The sequence below is a fragment of the Pseudophryne corroboree genome, chromosome 9 (genome assembly GCF_028390025.1).
Source record: "Pseudophryne corroboree isolate aPseCor3 chromosome 9, aPseCor3.hap2, whole genome shotgun sequence".
Lineage (NCBI taxonomy): Eukaryota > Metazoa > Chordata > Amphibia > Anura > Myobatrachidae > Pseudophryne > Pseudophryne corroboree.
The window spans coordinates 480,360,032-480,380,835 of record NC_086452.1 but is presented as its reverse complement, the minus strand read 5'-3'; positions in this window follow the sequence as shown (position 1 = coordinate 480,380,835).

Below are 20,804 nucleotides of genomic sequence, written 5' to 3'. Positions count from 1 at the left end.
CATCACATAGAGACCGTGTACTGGATGCGTCACAGCCGCTGCACCCAGGACGCTGCACTCAGCTTCTCCATCGTATAGAGACCGTGTACTGGATGCCTGTCACATCCTCTGCACCCAGGACACAGCACTCAGCTTCTCCATCGTATAGACACCGAGTACTGGATGCCTGTCACATCCTCTGCACCCAGGACGCAGCACTCAGCTTCTCCATCGTATAGAGACCGTGTACTGGATGCCTGTCACAGCTGCTGCACCCAGGACGCAGCACTCAGCTTCTCCATCGTATAGACACCGTGTACTGGATGCCTGTCACAGTCTCTGCACCCAGGACGCAGCACTCAGCTTCTCAATCGTATAGAGACCGTGTACTGGATACCTGTCACAGCCTCTGCACCCAGGACGCAGCACTCAGCTTCTCCATCGTATAGACACCGTGTACTGGATGCCTGTCACAGCCACTGCACCCGGGACGCAGCACTCAGCTTCTCCATCGTATAGAGACCATTATACTAAATGCCTGTCACAGCCTCTGCACCCAGGACGCAGCACTCAGCTTCTCCATCGTGTAGACACCGTGTACTGGATGCCTGTCACAGCCTCTGCACCCAGGACGCAGCACTCAGCTTCTCCATCACATAGAGACCGTGTACTGGATGCCTGTCACATCCTCTGCACCCAGGATGCAGCACTCAGATTCTCCATCGTATAGACACAGTGTACTGGATGCCTATCACAGCCTCTGCACCCGGGACGCAGCACTCAGCTTCTCCATCGTATAGAGACCGTGTACTGGATGCCTGTCACATCATCTGCACCCAGGACGCAGCACTCAGCTTCTCCATCGTATAGACACCGTGTACTGGATGCCTGTCACATCCTCTGCACCCGGGATGCAGCACTCAGCTTCTCCATCGTATAGACACTGTGTGCTGGATGCCTGTCACATCCTCTGCACCCAGGACGCAGCACTCAGCTTCTCCATCGTATAGAGACCGTGTACTGGATGCCTGTCACATCATCTGCACCCAGGACGCAGCACTCAGCTTCTCCATCGTATAGACACCGTGTACTGGATGCCTGTCACATCCTCTGCACCCGGGATGCAGCACTCAGCTTCTCCATCGTATAGACACTGTGTGCTGGATGCCTGTCACATCCTCTGCACCCAGGACGCAGCACTCAGCTTCTCCATCGTATAGACACCGTGTACTGGATGCCTGTCACAGCCGCTGCACCCGGGACGCAGCACTCAGCTTCTCCATCGTATAGACACCGTGTACTGGATGCCTGTCACATCCTCTGCACCCGGGACGCAGCACTCAGCTTCTCCATCGTATAGACACCATGTACTGGATGCCTGAAACAGCCTCTGCACCCAGGAAGCAGCACTCAGCTTCTCCATCGTATAGACACCGTGTACTGGATGCCTGTCACAGCCGCTGCACCCGGGACGCAGCACTCAGCTTCTCCATCGTATAGACACCGTGTACTGGATGCCTGTCACATCCTCTGCACCCGGGACGCAGCACTCAGCTTCTCCATCGTATAGACACCGTGTACTGGATGCCTGTCACAGTCTCTGCACCCAGGACGCAGCACTCAGCTTCTCCATCGTATAGACACCGTGTACTGGATGCCTGTCACAGCCGCTGCACCCGGGACGCAGCACTCAGCTTCTCCATCGTATAGACATCATGTACTGGATGCCTGTCACAGCCTCTGCACCCGGGACGCAGCACTCAGCTTCTCCATCGTATAGACACCGTGTACTGGATTCCTGTCACAGCCGCTGCACCCGGGACGCAGCACTCAGCTTCTCCATCGTATAGACACCATGTACTGGATGCCTGTCACAGCCGCTGCACCCAGGACGCTGCACTCAGCTTCTCCATCGTATAGACACCGTGTACTGGATGCCTGTCACATCCTCTGCACCCAGGACGCAGCACTCAGCTTCTCCATCGTAAAGACACCGTGTAGTGGATGCCTGTCACAGCCGCTGCACCCAGGACGCAGCACTCAGCTTCTCCATCGTAAAGACACCGTGTAGTGGATGCCTGTCACAGCCGCTGCACCCAGGACGCAGCACTCAGCTTCTCCATCGTATAGACACCGTGTACTGGATGCCTGTCACAGCCGCTGCACCCAGGACGCAGCACTCAGCTTCTCCATCGTATAGACACCGTGTACTGGATGCCTGTCACAGCCGCTGCACCCAGGACGCAGCACTCAGCTTCTCCATCGTATAGACACCGTGTACTGGATGCCTGTCACAGCCTCTGCACCCAGGACGCAGCACTCAGCTTCTCCATCGTATAGAGACCGTGTACTGGATGCCTGTCACAGCTGCTGCACCCAGGACGCAGCACTCAGCTTCTCCATCGTATAGACACCGTGTACTGGATGCCTGAAACAGCCTCTGCACCCAGGACGCAGCACTCAGCTTCTCCATCGTATAGAGACCATTATACTAAATGCCTGTCACAGCCTCTGCACCCAGGACGCAGCACTCAGCTTCTCCATCGTGTAGACACCGTGTACTGGATGCCTGTCACATCCTCTGCACCCAGGACGCTTCACTCAGCTTCTCCATCGTATAGAGACCGTGTTCTGGATGCCTGTCACATCCTCTGCACCCAGGACGCTGCACTCAGCTTCTCCATCGTATAGAGACCGTGTTCTGGATGCCTGTCACAGCCTCTGCACCCAGGACGCAGCACTCAGCTTCTCCATCACATAGAGACCGTGTACTGGATGCGTCACAGCCGCTGCACCCAGGACGCTGCACTCAGCTTCTCCATCGTATAGAGACCGTGTACTGGATGCCTGTCACATCCTCTGCACCCAGGACACAGCACTCAGCTTCTCCATCGTATAGACACCGAGTACTGGATGCCTGTCACATCCTCTGCACCCAGGACGCAGCACTCAGCTTCTCCATCGTATAGACACCGTGTACTGGATTCCTGTCACAGCCGCTGCACCCGGGACGCAGCACTCAGCATCTCCATCGTATAGACACCGTGTACTGGATGCCTGTCACATCCTCTGCACCCGGGACGCAGCACTCAGCTTCTCCATCGTATAGACACCGTGTACTGGATGCCTGTCACATCCTCTGCACCCGGGACGCAGCACTCAGCTTCTCCATCGTAAAGACACCGTGTACTGGATGCCTGTCACATCCTCTGCACCCGGGACGCAGCACTCGGCTTCTCCATCGTAAAGACACCGTGTAGTGGATGCCTGTCACAGCCGCTGCACCCGGGACGCAGCACTCAGCTTCTCCATCGTATAGACACCGTGTACTGGATGCCTGTCACAGCCGCTGCACCCAGGACGCAGCACTCAGCTTCTCCATCGTATAGACACCGTGTACTGGATGCCTGTCACAGCCGCTGCACCCAGGACGCAGCACTCAGCTTCTCCATCGTATAGACACCGTGTACTGGATGCCTGTCACAGCCTCTGCACCCGGGACGCAGCACTCAGCTTCTCCATCGTATAGACACCGTGTACTGGATGCCTGTCACATCCTCTGCACCCAGGACGCAGCACTCAGCTTCTCCATCGTATAGACACTGTGTACTGGATGCCTGTTACATCCTCTGCACCCAGGACGCAGCACTCAGCTTCTCCATCATATAGAAACCGTGTACTGGATGCCTGTCACAGCCGCTGCACCCAGGACGCTGCACTCAGCTTCTCCATCGTATAGAGACCGTGGACTGGATGCCTGTCACATCCTCTGCACCCAGGACACAGCACTCAGCTTCTCCATCGTATAGACACCGAGTACTGGATGCCTGTCACATCCTCTGCACCCAGGACGCAGCACTCAGCTTCTCCATCGTATAGAGACCGTGTACTGGATGCCTGTCACAGCTGCTGCACCCAGGACGCAGCACTCAGCTTCTCCATCGTATAGACACCGTGTACTGGATGCCTGTCACAGTCTCTGCACCCAGGACGCAGCACTCAGCTTCTCAATCGTATAGAGACCGTGTACTGGATACCTGTCACATCCTCTGCACCCAGGACGCAGCACTCAGCTTCTCCATCGTATAGAGACCATTATACTAAATGCCTGTCACAGCCTCTGCACCCAGGACGCAGCACTCAGCTTCTCCATCGTGTAGACACCGTGTACTGGATGCCTGTCACAGCCTCTGCACCCAGGACGCAGCACTCAGCTTCTCCATCGTATAGACACCGTGTACTGGATGCCTGTCGCATCCTCTGCACCCAGGACGCAGCACTCAGCTTCTCCATCGTATAGAAACCGTGTACTGGATGCCTGTCACAGCCGCTGCACCCAGGACGCTGCACTCAGCTTCTCCATCGTATAGACACCATGTACTGGATGCCTGTCACAGCCGCTGCACCCAGGACGCTGCACTCAGCTTCTCCATCGTATAGAGACCGTTTACTGGATGCCTGTCACATCCTCTGCACCCAGGATGCAGCACTCAGATTCTCCATCGTATAGACACCGTGTACTGGATGCCTATCACAGCCTCTGCACCCGGGACGCAGCACTCAGCTTCTCCATCGTATAGAGACCGTGTACTGGATGCCTGTCACATCATCTGCACCCAGGACGCAGCACTCAGCTTCTCCATCGTATAGACACCGTGTACTGGATGCCTGTCACATCCTCTGCACCCGGGATGCAGCACTCAGCTTCTCCATCGTATAGACACTGTGTGCTGGATGCCTGTCACATCCTCTGCACCCAGGACGCAGCACTCAGCTTCTCCATCGTATAGAGACCGTGTACTGGATGCCTGTCACAGCCTCTGCACCCGGGACGCAGCACTCAGCTTCTCCATCGTATAGACACCGTGTACTGGATGCCTGTCACATCCTCTGCACCCGGGACGCAGCACTCAGCTTCTCCATCGTATAGACACCGTGTACTGGATGCCTGTCACAGTCTCTGCACCCAGGACGCAGCACTCAGCTTCTCCATCGTATAGACACCGTGTACTGGATGCCTGTCACAGCCGCTGCACCCGGGACGCAGCACTCAGCTTCTCCATCGTATAGACATCATGTACTGGATGCCTGTCACAGCCTCTGCACCCGGGACGCAGCACTCAGCTTCTCCATCGTATAGACACCGTGTACTGGATTCCTGTCACAGCCGCTGCACCCGGGACGCAGCACTCAGCTTCTCCATCGTATAGACACCATGTACTGGATGCCTGTCACAGCCGCTGCACCCAGGACGCTGCACTCAGCTTCTCCATCGTATAGACACCGTGTACTGGATGCCTGTCACATCCTCTGCACCCGGGACGCAGCACTCAGCTTCTCCATCGTAAAGACACCGTGTAGTGGATGCCTGTCACAGCCGCTGCACCCAGGACGCAGCACTCAGCTTCTCCATCGTATAGACACCGTGTACTGGATGCCTGTCACAGCCGCTGCACCCAGGACGCAGCACTCAGCTTCTCCATCGTATAGAGACCGTGTACTGGATGCCTGTCACATCCTCTGCACCCAGGACGCAGCACTCAGCTTCTCCATCGTATAGACACCGAGTACTGGATGCCTGTCACATCCTCTGCACCCAGGACGCAGCACTCAGCTTCTCCATCGTATAGAGACCGTGTACTGGATGCCTGTCACATATACTCTGCACCCGGGACGTAGCACTCAGCTTCTCCATCGTATAGACACCGAGTACTGGATGCCTGTCACATCCTCTGCACCCAGGACGCAGCACTCAGCTTCTCCATCGTATAGACACCGTGTACTGGATGCCTGTCACATCCTCTGCACCCAGGACGCAGCACTCAGCTTCTCCATCGTATAGACACCGTGTACTGGATGCCTGTCCCAGTCTCTGCACCCGGGACGCAGCACTCAGCTTCTCCATCGTATAGACACCGTGTACTGGATGCCTGTCACATCCTCTGCACCCAGGACGCAGCACTCAGCTTCTCCATCGTATAGACACCGTGTACTGGATGCCTGTCCCAGTCTCTGCACCCGGGACGCAGCACTCAGCTTCTCCATCGTATAGACACCGTGTACTGGATGCCTGTCACATCCTCTGCACCCGGGACGCAGCACTCAGCTTCTCCATCGTATAGACACCGTGTACTGGATGCCTGTCACAGCTGCTGCACCCAGGACGCAGCACTCAGCTTCTCTATCGTATAGACACCGTGTACTGGATGCCTGTCACAGCCGCTGCACCCGGGACGCAGCACTCAGCTTCTCCATCGTATAGACACCGTGTACTGGATGCCTGTCACAGCCTCTGCACCCGGGACGCAGCACTCAGCTTCTCCATCGTATAGACACCGTGTACTGGATGCCTGTCACAGCCTCTGCACCCGGGACGCAGCACTCATCTTCTCCATCGTATAGACACCGTGTACTGGATTCCTGTCACAGCCGCTGCACCCGGGACGCAGCACTCAGCTTCTCCATCGTATAGACACCGTGTGCTGGATGCCTGTCACAGCCGCTGCACCCAGGACGCAGCACTCAGCTTCTCCATCGTATAGACACCGTGTGCTGGATGCCTGTCACAGCCGCTGCACCCAGGACGCAGCACTCAGCTTCTCCATCGTATAGACACCGTGTGCTGGATGCCTGTCACAGCCGCTGCACCCAGGACGCAGCACTCAGCTTCTCCATCGTATAGACACCGTGTACTGGATGCCTGTCACAGCCGCTGCACCCGGGACGCAGCACTCAGCTTCTCCATCGTATAGACACCGTGTACTGGATGCCTGTCACATCCTCTGCACCCGGGACGCAGCACTCAGCTTCTCCATCGTATAGACGCCGTGTACTGGATGCCTGTCACAGCCTCTGCACCCGGGACGCAGCACTCAGCTTCTCCATCGTATAGACACCGTGTACTGGATGCCTGTCACAGCCGCTGCACCCAGGACGCTGCACTCAGCTTCTCCATCGTATAGACACCGTGTACTGGATGCCTGTCACAGTCTCTGCACCCAGGACGCAGCACTCAGCTTCTCCATCGTATAGACACCGTGTACTGGATGCCTGTCACATCCTCTGCACCCGGGACGCAGCACTCAGCTTCTCCATCGTATAGACACCGTGTACTGGATGCCTGTCACAGTCTCTGCACCCAGGACGCAGCACTCAGCTTCTCCATCGTATAGACACCGTGTACTGGATGCCTGTCACAGCCGCTGCACCCGGGACGCAGCACTCAGCTTCTCTATCGTATAGACACCGTGTACTGGATGCCTGTCACATCCTCTGCACCCAGGACGCAGCACTCAGCTTCTCCATCGTATAGACACCGTGTACTGGATTCCTGTCACATCCTCTGCACCCGGGACGCAGCACTCAGCTTCTCCATCGTATAGACACCGTGTACTGGATGCCTGTCACAGCTGCTGCACCCAGGACGCAGCACTCAGCTTCTCCATCGTATAGACACCGTGTACTGGATGCCTGTTACATCCTCTGCACCCAGGACGCAGCACTCAGCTTCTCCATCGTATAGATACCGTTTACTGGATTCCTGTCACAGCCTCTGCACCCAGGACGCAGCACTCAGCTTCTCCATCGTATAGACACCATGTACTGGATGCCTGTCACAGCCGCTGCACCCAGGACGCAGCACTCGGCTTCTCCATCGTAAAGACACCGTGTAGTGGATGCCTGTCACAGCCGCTGCACCCAGGACGCAGCACTCGGCTTCTCCATCGTATAGACACCGTGTACTGGATGCCTGTCACATCCTCTGCACCCGGGACGCAGCACTCAGCTTCTCCATCGTATAGACACCGTGTACTGGATGCCTGTCACAGCTGCTGCACCCAGGACGCAGCACTCAGCTTCTCCATCGTATAGACACCGTGTACTGGATGCCTGAAACAGCCTCTGCACCCAGGACGCAGCACTCAGCTTCTCCATCGTATAGACACCGTATACTGGATGCCTGTCACATCCTCTGCACCCAGGACGCAGCACTCAGCTTCTCCATCGTATAGAGACCGTGTACTGGATGCCTGTCACATCCTCTGCACCCGGGACGCAGCACTCAGCTTCTCCATCGTATAGACACCGTGTACTGGATGCCTGTCACATCCTCTGCACCCAGGACGCAGCACTCAGCTTCTCCATCGTATAGACACCGTGTACTGGATGCCTGAAACAGCCTCTGCACCCGGGACGCAGCACTCAGCTTCTCCATCGTATAGACACCGTGTACTGGATGCCTGTCACATCCTCTGCACCCAGGACGCAGCACTCAGCTTCTCCATCGTATAGACACCGTGTACTGGATGCCTGTCACAGCCGCTGCACCCGGGACGCAGCACTCAGCTTCTCCATCATGTAGAAACCCGCTCCCCCAGAGCCAGTGGGAGTCTTATACAGGAAGGAGAAGCTGAGCCCCGGGTGCAGCGGCGCCTGTGATGCAACGGTGCTATAATATAGAATGTAGAGCTGTAAGTAGGTACAAGGCAGAGAAAAGGAAGAAGCCACCGGAAATCACAGCACCGCCATACAACTTACCGCTACTTCCCTGCAAAGGAGAGTGGATGGGGAGGGGTGGTGGTGGTAGCTGCTGCTGTATGTTTTTTGGTTGGCTTCCCTAACAGCAAAGGCCAGCAGCGAGGATATGTTTAAGGGGCGGCTCCTTTTCCTAAGACCCAGCAATGCGGGATGACTCTTAGCATAGGACAGTGGCGTATTCCCCCCCCCCCCCCCCCCCCCCCCTGCAGCCACTGATTGACCCTGTGAGTTCAGGAAGGTGCCGGACGGCACAGCGCGCGCCTCTCCTGTGTCCCTCCTGAGTCTGCGGCGGTGTGTCTGTCAAATGACGTGCCGGTTTGTGAGCCAATCAGAGCTTGCGGACCAACAGCCCAGAGCCGGTCCTAACTAATATGATGCCCTAGCACCGCCACTAGTTCTGCAGGAGATGCCTGGCATGAGTCAGCTGGTAAAAAACCACTAGTGATGTCTGGCGCTATTGTGTATATATATGTATATATATATATACACATACATATACATATATAAATATGTGTAATTGCGAATGGGTGCCTATATACACAGTCAAACCCACTCCGCACAGGTTTCAGGGAATTAATCCAATACTCTCATACCTCACAAGATCTATCCAGCAGCAACAAAGGTGAAATGGCCTGTGGATATGGCCAACACAATCCACCCGATTTTTAAAAAACCGGGTGTGAACTAAAACAAAAAAAAAAAACCCTTGCGCCTTTCAGACTCAATTAGAGGCAACAAGGCTTGAATAATCTCAAATAAGATTATAATTACAAGATGATTTTATTATCTATAAAATTGATCAAATATGAACATATATAATTCATTAACAACTGTAATATGCGCATATACATAAAAATAAGACTAAAACATTACTAATAATACAACTACTAATGAGCATAAGAGGTGGATCATATAACTAACAGTGACCACAGTGGGCTAGACACTGATAACGTCCTTGCTTTTAATTTTCAAATAAGACCTTCTCATCAAATGTGTTCATGAGTCCTTCATAATTAGATATCATATGGTGTAATATATTTGAAGCCTTTGTTTAAAGATCTCTCAATGAATAGAGGCCCTCATTCCGAGTTGTTCGCTCGTTCTTTTTCATCGCATCGCAGTGAAAATCCGCTTAGTACGCATGCGCAAAGTTCGCACTGCGACTGCGCCAAGTAACTTTACTATGAAGAAAGTATTTTTACTCACGGCTTTTTCTTCGCTCCGGCGATCGTAATGTGATTGACAGGAAATGGGTGTTACTGGGCGGAAACACGGCGTTTTAGGGGCGTGTGGCTGAAAACGCTACCGTTTCCGGAAAAAACGCAGGAGTGGCTGGAGAAACGGTGGGAGTGCCTGGGCGAACGCTGGGTGTGTTTGTGACGTCAACCAGGAACGACAAGCACTGAACTGATCGCACAGGCAGAGTAAGTCTGGAGCTACTCTGAAACTGCTAAGTAGTTAGTAATCGCAATATTGCGAATACATCGGTCGCAATTTTAAGAAGCTAAGATTCACTCCCAGTAGGCGGCGGCTTAGCGTGTGTAACTCTGCTAAATTCGCCTTGCGACCGATCAACTCGGAATGAGGGCCAGAATTCATCCAATTGCTCACATATACTGATGGTGCTTTACTTGTGGGATAACCATTCAAAAAAGTCATGGAGGAAGTAATACACACCCGGGACTCTTAGTGCATCGCAAGCACCTGTGAGAACAAAGCTCCCGTCTCAATTGCCACAAATGATGTCCTTCAATGAGAGCTAACAGCCAAGGTCCACCGGGTCACAGATAGGGCACTTTTTCTCTGACGCGTTTCGCTTCTAATTGAAGCTTCCTCATACTCTATGAGGAAGCTTCAATTAGAAGCGAAACGCGTCAGAGAAAAAGTGCCCTATCTGTGACCCGGTGGACCTTGGCTGTTAGCTCTCATTGAAGTGCAGCGGTGTCTGAGACTGACACGCAGGAGACGAGAGGACGCTATATGCGGCGGCTGGAAGACAGGAGCGGAATCTATCTCTAGCGCCTGCAGTGCGCGGGGCTCCGGGAGCCGGACTGTTACTTCTCTCTCCAAACCAATACAGGTGTGTGCACGGGAGCCAGTTTCAGTGGGAGACGGAGGACATCATTTGTGGCAATTGAGACGGGAGCTTTGTTCTCACAGGTGCTTGCGATGCACTAAAAGTCCCGGGTGTGTATTACTTCCTCCATGACTTTTTTGAATGGTTATCCCACAAGTAAAGCACCATCAGTATATGTGAGCAATTGGATGAATTCTATTCATTGAGAGATCTTTAAACAAAGGCTTCAAATATATTACACCATATGATATCTAATTATGAAGGACTCATGAACACATTTGATGAGAAGGTCTTATTTGAAAATTAAAAGCAAGGACGTTATCAGTGTCTAGCCCACTGTGGTCACTGTTAGTTATATGATCCACCTCTTATGCTCATTAGTAGTTGTATTATTAGTAATGTTTTAGTCTTATTTTTATGTATATGCGCATATTACAGTTGTTAATGAATTATATATGTTCATATTTGATCAATTTTATAGATAATAAAATCATCTTGTAATTATAATCTTATTTGAGATTATTCAAGCCTTGTTGCCTCTAATTGAGTCTGAATAGCGCAAGGGTTTTTTTTTGTTTGTTATGAGTCAGCTGGCAGCTCTGCTAACGTCTGGCACCTTTTGTTTATGAAAATGCATCTTATTTTCATTACTATGTGGCTAGGATGCACAAGCAGCTTCTGCTGATTAAAATGATATGCGGCATGCCTATATTCTATGTGCGACTGCGGCTGTATCTGCATACGAAATGATACATTACAGTGATTTCCAGGAATACACTGCAATGTAGCATTTCATATGTAGATACAGCCGCAGTCACACACAGAATATAGGCATGCCACATATAATTTTAATCAGCAGAAGCTGCTGGTGCCCCTAAGCATACCAAATGCCCTAGGCATTTGCCTAGTTTGGCTATGCCTAAGGCCGGCTCTGCGACAACCAATCAGGAGCTGCAGCTGCCGGTCCGCGAGCTCTGATTGGCTCATGAACTGGCACTTCATTTTACAAACACGCTGCTGAAGACACAGGATGGATATAGGTGAGGCACGCGCTGTGCCCTCCGGCTCCTTCCCGGACTCAGACTGTACCCTCCTTCCCGCACAGCAGGTGGGGGGGTGTACCTGGCATTGGGAGGGCATATGTGTATCTGGCACGGGGATGCATTTGTTTCTGGCACTATGGGGATATATTTTTATCTGGCACTGTGGGGGAATATCTCACTGGGGGCATATGTGGCACTGGGAGCACAGCCGTAGCAATGTGGGGGGGGTGCCAGAGAATGTTTTGGCTTGGGGGAGAAAAATTCCTAGTTACGCCACTTCCCTAGGGTCCAGCAATGAGGGATGGCTCCTCCCCTAGGGACTGGCAATGAGGGATGGCTCCTCCCCTAGGGACCGGCAATGAGGGATGGCTCCTCCCCTAGGGTCCAGCAATGAGGGATGGCTCCTGCCCTAACGTCCAGCAAAAAGGGATGGCTCCTCCTTTAAGGTCCAGCAATGAGGGGTGGCCCCTTCCCAAGGCCCAGCAATAAGGGATGGGCTCCTCCCTGGGGTCCAGCAATAATAGATGGCTCCTCCCCTAGGGTCCGGTAATGAGATGGCTCCTCCCCTAGGATCCAGCAATAAGGAATGACTCCTCCCCTAAGGTCCGGCAATGAGGTATGGCGCCTTCCCTGGAGTCCAGCAAAAAGGGATGGCTCCTCACTTAAGGCCCAGCAATAAGAGATGGCTACTCCCCTAGGGTCAAGAAATGATGGATGACCTCGACTAACTAACCCGCCTCATTTGCACGCACTGGGGTCCCTTCACCAACTGTGTGCCAGCGGTTTACCGATTCAGCCCAATGGGATCAGGCAGGTGGAGCTACGGACGGAGGTACTGGCTCACTACAGGCATCTGCCAGCGCAGATGAGGGATGCGGATAATAACATTTTAGAAAAGAAATATACATAAGCAGCCATAACATTGTCATCCAGCTGTGACCAGAACTGGAGCTTCTGGAGTTTGACCATGCCCAAGCTTGTGACCCACACTCTATACACCAGCATGCCCCCAATATCAGTATCAGTAACATGGGACAAGAGGCTATTGCCTTATGAGAGCTCAGGAAGACGAGCGTACAGCTCAGGGAGGGGAGCGGGTGAGGGCACAGCTCGGGGAGGGGAGCGGGTGAGGGCACAGCTCGGGGAGGGGGTGAGGGTACAGCTCAGGGAGCGGGCAAAGGAACAGCTCAGGGAGGGGAGCGGGTGAGGGTACAGTTCAGGGAGGGGAGCGGGTGAGGGTACATCTCAGGGAGGGGAGCGGGTGAGGGCACATCTCAGGGAAGGGAGCGGGTTAGGGTACATCTCAGGGAGAGGAGGGGTGAGGGTACAGCTCAGGGAGGGGAGCGGGTGAGGGCACATCTCAGGGAGGGGAGCGGGTGAGGGTACAGCTCAGGGAGGGGGGCGGGTGAGGGCACGGCTCAGGGAGGGGAGCGGGTGAGGGCACATCTCAGGGAAGGGAGCGGGTGAGGGTACAGCTCAGGGAGGGGAGCGGTTGAGGGTACATCTCAGGGAGGGGAGCGGGTGAGTGCACAGCTCAAGGAGGGGAGCGGGTGAGGGTACAGCTCGGGAAGGGGAGCGGGTGAGGGTACAGCTCGGGAAGGGGAGCGGGTGAGGGTACATCTCGGGAAGGGGAGCGGGTGAGAGTACAGCTCAGGGAGGGGAGCGGGTGAGGGCACATCTCAGGGAGGGGAGCTGGTGAGGGTACAGCTCAGGGAGGGGAGCTGGTGAGGGTACAGCTCAGGGAGGGGGGCGGGTGAGGGTACAGCTCAGGGAGGGGAGCGGGTGAGGGCACATCTCAGGGAAGGAAGCGGGTGAGGGCACAGCTCAGGGAGGGGAGCGGGTGAGGGCACAGCTCAGGGAGGGGAGCGGGTGAAGGTACATCTCAGGGAGGGGAGCGAGTGAGGGCACATCTCAGGGAAGGGAGCGGGTGAGGGCACATCTCAGGGAAGGGAGCGGGTTAGGGTACATCTCAGGGAGGGGAGGGGGTGAGGGTACAGCTCAGGGTGGGGAGGGGGTGAGGGTACAGCTCAGGGAGGGGAGCGGGTGAGGGCACAGCTCAGGGAGGGAAGCTGGTGAGGGTACATCTCAGGGAAGGGAGCGGGTTAGGGTACATCTCAGGGAGGGGAGGGGGTGAGGGTACATCTCAGGGAGGGGAGCGGGTGAGGGTACAGCTCAGGGAGGGCAGCGGGTGAGGGCACATCTCAGGGAGGGCAGCGGGTGAGGGCACATCTCAGGGAGCGGGTGAGGGTACAGCTCAGTGAGCGGGTGAGGGTACAGCTCAGGGAGGGGAGCGGGTGAGGGTACAGCTCGAGAAGGGGAGCGGGTGAGAGTACATCTCAGGGAGGGGGTGAGGGTACAGCTCAGGGAGGGGAGCGGGTGAGGGCACATCTCAGGGAGGGCAGCGGGTGAGGGCACATCTCAGGGAGCGGGTGAGGGTACAGCTCAGGGAGGGGAGCGGGTGAGAGTACAGCTCAGGGAGGGGAGCGGGTGAGGGTACAGCTCAGGGAGGGGAGGGGAGGGGGGGAGGGTACAGCTCAGGGAGGGGAGCGGGTTAGGGTACAGCTCAGGGAGGGGAGGGGAGGGGGTGAGGGTACAGCTCAGGGAGGGGGTGAGGATACAGCTCAGGGAGGGCAGCGGGTGAGGGTACAGCTCAGGGAGGGCAGCGGGTGAGGGCACATCTCAGGGAGGGCAGCGGGTGAGGGCACATCTCAGGGAGCGGGTGAGGGTACAGCTCAGTGAGCGGGTGAGGGTACAGCTCAGGGAGGGGAGCGGGTGAGGGTACAGCTCGGGAAGGGGAGCGGGTGAGGGTACAGCTCGGGAAGGGGAGCGGGTGAGGGTACATCTCGGGAAGGGGAGCGGGTGAGAGTACAGCTCAGAGAGGGGAGCGGGTGAGGGTACAGCTCAGGGAGGGGAGCGGGTGAGGGTACAGCTCAAGGAGGGGAGGGGGTGAGGGCACAGCTCAGGGAGGGGAGCGGGTGAGGGTACATCTCAGGGAGGGGAGGGGGTGAGGGTACAGCTCAGGGTGGGGAGGGGGTGAGGGTACAGCTCAGGGAGGGGAGCGGGTGAGGGCACAGCTCAGGGAGGGAAGCTGGTGAGGGTACATCTCAGGGAAGGGAGCGGGTTAGGGTACATCTCAGGGAGGGGAGGGGGTGAGGGTACAGCTCAGGGAGGGGAGGGGGTGAGGGTACATCTCAGGGAGGGGAGCGGGTGAGGGTACAGCTCAGGGAGGGCAGCGGGTGAGGGCACATCTCAGGGAGGGCAGCGGGTGAGGGCACATCTCAGGGAGCGGGTGAGGGTACAGCTCAGTGAGCTGGTGAGGGTACAGCTCAGGGAGGGGAGCGGGTGAGGGTACAGCTCGAGAAGGGGAGCGGGTGAGAGTACATCTCAGGGAGGGGGTGAGGGTACAGCTCAGGGAGGGGAGCGGGTGAGGGCACATCTCAGGGAGGGCAGCGGGTGAGGGCACATCTCAGGGAGCGGGTGAGGGTACAGCTCAGGGAGGGGAGCGGGTGAGAGTACAGCTCAGGGAGGGGAGCGGGTGAGGGTACAGCTCAGGGAGGGGAGGGGGTGAGGGTACAGCTCAAGGAGGGGAGGGGGTGAGGGTACAGCTCAGGGAGGGGAGCGGGTTAGGGTACAGCTCAGGGAGGGGAGGGGAGGGGGTGAGGGTACAGCTCAGGGAGGGGGTGAGGGTACAGCTCAGGGAGGGCAGCGGGTGAGGGTACAGCTCAGGGAGGGCAGCGGGTGAGGGTACATCTCAGGGAGGGCAGCAGGTGAGGGCACATCTCAGGGAGCGGGTGAGGGTACAGCTCAGTGAGCGGGTGAGGGTACAGCTCAGGGAGGGGAGCGGGTGAGGGTACAGCTCGGGAAGGGGAGCGGGTGAGGGTACAGCTCGGGAAGGGGAGCGGGTGAGGGTACATCTCGGGAAGGGGAGCGGGTGAGAGTACAGCTCAGGGAGGGGAGCGGGTGAGGGTACAGCTCAGGGAGGGGAGCGGGTGAGGGTACAGCTCAAGGAGGGGAGGGGGTGAGGGCACAGCTCAGGGAGGGGAGCGGGTGAGGGTACAGCTCAAGGAGGGGAGGGGGTGAGGGTACAGCTCAGGCAGGGGAGCGGGTTAGGGTACAGCTCGGGGAGGGGGTGAGGGTACAGCTCAGGGAGGGGGTGAGGGTACAGCTCAGGGAGGGCAGCGGGTGAGGGCACATCTCAGGGAGGGCAGCGGGTGAGGGCACATCTCAGGGAGCGGGTGAGGGTACAGCTCAGTGAGCGGGTGAGGGTACAGCTCAGGGAGGGGAGCGGGTGAGGGTACAGCTCGGGAAGGGGAGCGGGTGAGGGTACAGCTCAGGAAGGGGAGCGGGTGATGGTACAGCTCGGGAAGGGGAGCGGGTGAGGGTACATCTCGGGAAGGGGAGCGGGTGAGAGTACAGCTCAGGGAGGGGAGCGGGTGAGGGTACAGCTCAGGGAGGGGAGCGGGTGAGGGTACAGCTCAGGGAGGAGAGCGGGTGAGGGTACATCTCAGGAAGGGTAGCGGGTGAGCATACAGCTCGGGGAGGGGGTGAGGATACATCTCGGGGAGGGGAGCGGGTGAGGGCACATCTCAGGGAGGGGAGTGGTTAAGGGCACATCTCAGGGAGGGGAGCGGGTGAGGGTACATCTCAGAAAGGGGAGCGGGTGAGCATACAGCTCAGGGAGGGGAGCGGGTGAGGGTACAGCTCGGGAAGGGGAGCGGGAGAGGGTACAGCTCAGGGAGGGGAGCGGGTGAGGGTACAGCTCAGAAAGGGGAGCGGGTGAGCGTACAGCTCAGGGAGGGGAGCGGGTGAGGGTACAGCTCAGAAAGGGGAGCGGGTGAGCATACAGCTCAGGGAGGGGAGCGGGTGAGGGTACAGCTCGGGGAGGGAAGCGGGTGAGGGTACAGCTCAGAAAGGGGAGCGGGTGAGCGTACAGCTCAGGGAGGGGAGCGGGTGAGGGTACAGCTCAGAAAGGGGAGCGGGTGAGCATACAGCTCAGGGAGGGGAGCGGGTGAGGGTACAGCTCAGAAAGGGGAGCGGGTGAGGGTACAGCTCAGGGAGGGGAGCGGGTGAGGGTACAGCTCAGAAAGGGGAGCGGGTGAGGGTACAGCTCAGGGAGGGGAGCGGGTGAGGGTACAGCTCAGAAAGGGGGTGAGTGTACAGATTGGTGAGGGTTAGGGATAGGCTTTGGGTGGAGGTGTGGGGGAAGGGAAGGTTAGGTTTAGGCTGTGGGGAGCGGAGGGGTTAGGGATAGGCTACGGGGAGGAGGGATTAGGTATGGGATACGGTCGTTAGGTCGACACAACTTAGGTAAACATGGTCAAAACTTTTTTTTACGTTTTCATACTTTACAATCCACGTGGACTACAATTGGGAACGGTAACCTGAGCCGAGCGCAGCGAGTCACCTTGCCCGAAGCATGGCGAGTGAAGCGAGGGGACACGGTGCTGTAATTGGGGTTCCCCGTCACTTTACTAAGAAAACGACATCCGAAAAAGTCCCAAAACTCATGTCGACCTTTTCACCTGTCGACCTAATGACTGTCGAACTACGTTGAGTCGACCCAATGACACACCTTTAGGGATAAGCTGTGGGGAGGAGGGGTTAGATGTAGGCTGGGGGGAGGGAGGGAGGGGTTAGGTGTAGGCTGGGGGGAGGGAGGGGGTTAGGTGTAGGCTGGGGGAGGGAGGGGTTAGGTGTAGGCTGGGGGAGGGAGGGGTTAGGTGTAGGCTGGGGGGGCTGCGGGGAGGGGGGTTAGGCTTAGGCTGGGGGGAGGGAGGGGTTAGGTGTAGGATGGGGGGAGGGAGGGGTTAGGTGTAGGATGGGGGGAGGGGGGGTTAGGTTTAGGCTGCGGGGAGGGGAGGTTAGGTGTAGGCTGGGGGGAGGGGGGTTAAGTTTAGGCTGCGGGGAGGGGGGTTAGAGTTAGGCTGCGGGGAGGGGGGTTAGGCTGCGGAGAGGGGGGTTAGGTTTAGACACCACTGCAGGAAGGTTAGGCTGAGGGAAGGGAGGGTTAGGGGGTAAGAGACAAGGTAGAATAGCTACCACTCTCCCCTGTCGGCATTACAACCATTGGGACCCCCGCGGTCGGCATTTCATACTGAATCCCAGATAAGGGATCCGGCTGCAGTGTAGGCTGAAGAATGTCATACAGAGTAATGCTGTATACAGCTCAGTGTGCGGCAGCTTCAGCACTCGGAGACCTACCTGACCCCCATTACTTACTGACAGGAGTGAGCAGCGTGCTGCAATGCAGACACTTCCCCTCGCCCCAGTGTAGCATTGTGTGACTGGTGTGTGTCAGTATAGGGTGTGGCAAGACACGTCGCCTCCAGCCGACACTCTGGGTGGCAAGACATACCTCTTCAGGTGTTGCAAGTGTACCGTGTTGTTAGCTGTGAGATGTTGGAGGGGATTGCACTAGTGATCACTGTTACACATGTGAGATGTTGGAGGGGATTGCACTAGTGATCACTGTTACACATGTGAGATGTTGGAGGGGATTGCACTAGTGATCACTGTTACACATGTGAGATGTTGGAGGGGACTGCACTAGTGATCACTGTTACACATGTGAGATGTTGGAGGGGATTGCACTAGTGATCACTGTTACACATGTGAGATGTTGGAGGGGATTGCACTAGTGATCACTGTTACACACGTGAGATGTTGGAGGGGATTGCACTAGCGAGATGTTGGAGGGTATTGCACTAGCGATCACTGTTACACATGTGAGATGTTGGAGGGTATGCACTGTTACACATGTGAGATGTTGGAGGGATTGCACTAGCGATCACATGTTGGAGGGGATTGCACTAGGGATCACTGTAACACACGTGAGATGTTGGAGGGGATTGCACTAGCGATCACTGTTACACACGTGAGATGTTGGAGGGGATTGCACTAGCGATCACTGTTACACACGTGAGATGTTGGAGGGGATTGCACTAGCGATCACTGTTACACACGTGAGATGTTGGAGGGGATTGCACTAGCGATCACTGTTACACACGTGAGATGTTGGAGGGGATTGCACTAGCGATCACTGTTACACACGTGAGATGTTGGAGGGTATTGCACTAGCGATCACTGTTACACACGTGAGATGTTGGAGGGTATTGCACTAGTGATCACTGTTACACATGTGAGATGTTGGAGGGGATTGCACTAGCGATCACTGTTACACATGTGAGATGTTGGAGGGTATTGCACTAGCGATCACTGTTACACATGTGAGATGTTGGAGGGGATTGCACTAGCGATCACTGTTACACATGTGAGATGTTGGAGGGGATTGCACTAGCGATCACTGTTACACATGTGAGATGTTGGAGGGGATTGCACTAGCGATCACTGTTACACATGTGAGATGTTGGAGGGTATTGCACTAGCGATCACTGTTACACATGTGAGATGTTGGAGGGGATTGCACTAGCGATCACTGTTACACATGTGAGATGTTGGAGGGTATTGCACTAGCGATCACTGTTACACATGTGAGATGTTGGAGGGGATTGCACTAGCGATCACTGTTACACATGTGAGATGTTGGAGGGGATTGCACTAGCGATCACTGTTACACATGTGAGATGTTGGAGGGGATTGCACTAGCGATCACTGTTACACATGTGAGATGTTGGAGGGGATTGCACTAGCGATCACTGTTACACATGTGAGATGTTGGAGGGGATTGCACTAGCGATCACTGTTACACATGTGAGATGTTGGAGGGGATTGCACTAGCGATCACTGTTACACATGTGAGATGTTGGAGGGTATTGCACTAGTGATCACTGTTACACATGTGAGATGTTGGAGGGGATTGCACTAGCGATCACTGTTACACATGTGAGATGTTGGAGGGTATTCCTCTAGCGATCACTGTTACACATGTGAGATGTTGGAGGGGATTGCACTAGCGATCACTGTTACACATGTGAGATGTTGGAGAGGATTGCACTAGCGATCACTGTTACACACGTGAGATGTTGGAGGGGATTGCACTAGCGATCACTGTTACACACGTGAGATGTTGGAGGGGATTGCACTAGCGATCACTGTTACACATGTGAGATGTTGGAGGGTATTCCTCTAGCGATCACTGTTACACATGTGAGATGTTGGAGGGGATTGCACTAGTGATCACTGTTACACATGTGAGATGTTGGAGGGGATTGCACTAGCGATCACTGTTACACATGTGAGATGTTGGAGGGTATTGCACTAGTGATCACTGTTACACATGTGAGATGTTGGAGGGGATTGCACTAGCGATCACTGTTACACATGTGAGATGTTGGAGGGTATTGCACTAGCGATCACTGTTACACATGTGAGATGTTGGAGGGGATTGCACTAGCGATCACTGTTACACATGTGAGATGTTGGAGGGGATAGCACTAGCGATCACTGTTACACATGTGAGATGTTGGAGGGGATTGCACTAGCGATCACTGTTACACATGTGAGATGTTGGAGGGTGTTGCACTAGTGATCACTGTTACACACGTGAGATGTTGGAGGGGATTGCACTAGCGATCACTGTTACACATGTGAGATGTTGGAGGGGATTGCACTAGTGATCACTGTTACACATGTGAGATGTTGGAGGGGATTGCACTAGCGATCACTGTTACACATCTGAGATGTTGGACGGGATTGCACTAGCGATCACTGTTACACATGTGAGATGTTGGAGGGTATGCACTGTTACACATGTGAGATGTTGGAGGGATTGCACTAGCGATCACATGTTGGAGGGGATTGCACTAGGGATCACTGTAACACACGTGAGATGTTGGAGGGGATTGCACTAGCGATCACTGTTACACACGTGAGATGTTGGAGGGGATTGCACTAGCGATCACTGTTACACACGTGAGATGTTGGAGGGGATTGCACTAGCGATCACTGTTACACACGTGAGATGTTGGAGGGGATTGCACTAGCGATCACTGTTACACACGTGAGATGTTGGAGGGGATTGCACTAGCGATCACTGTTACACACGTGAGATGTTGGAGGGGATTGCACTAGCGATCACTGTTACACACGTGAGATGTTGGAGGGGATTGCACTAGCGATCACTGTTACACACGTGAGATGTTGGAGGGGATTGCACTAGCGATCACTGTTACACACGTGAGATGTTGGAGGGGATTGCACTAGCGATC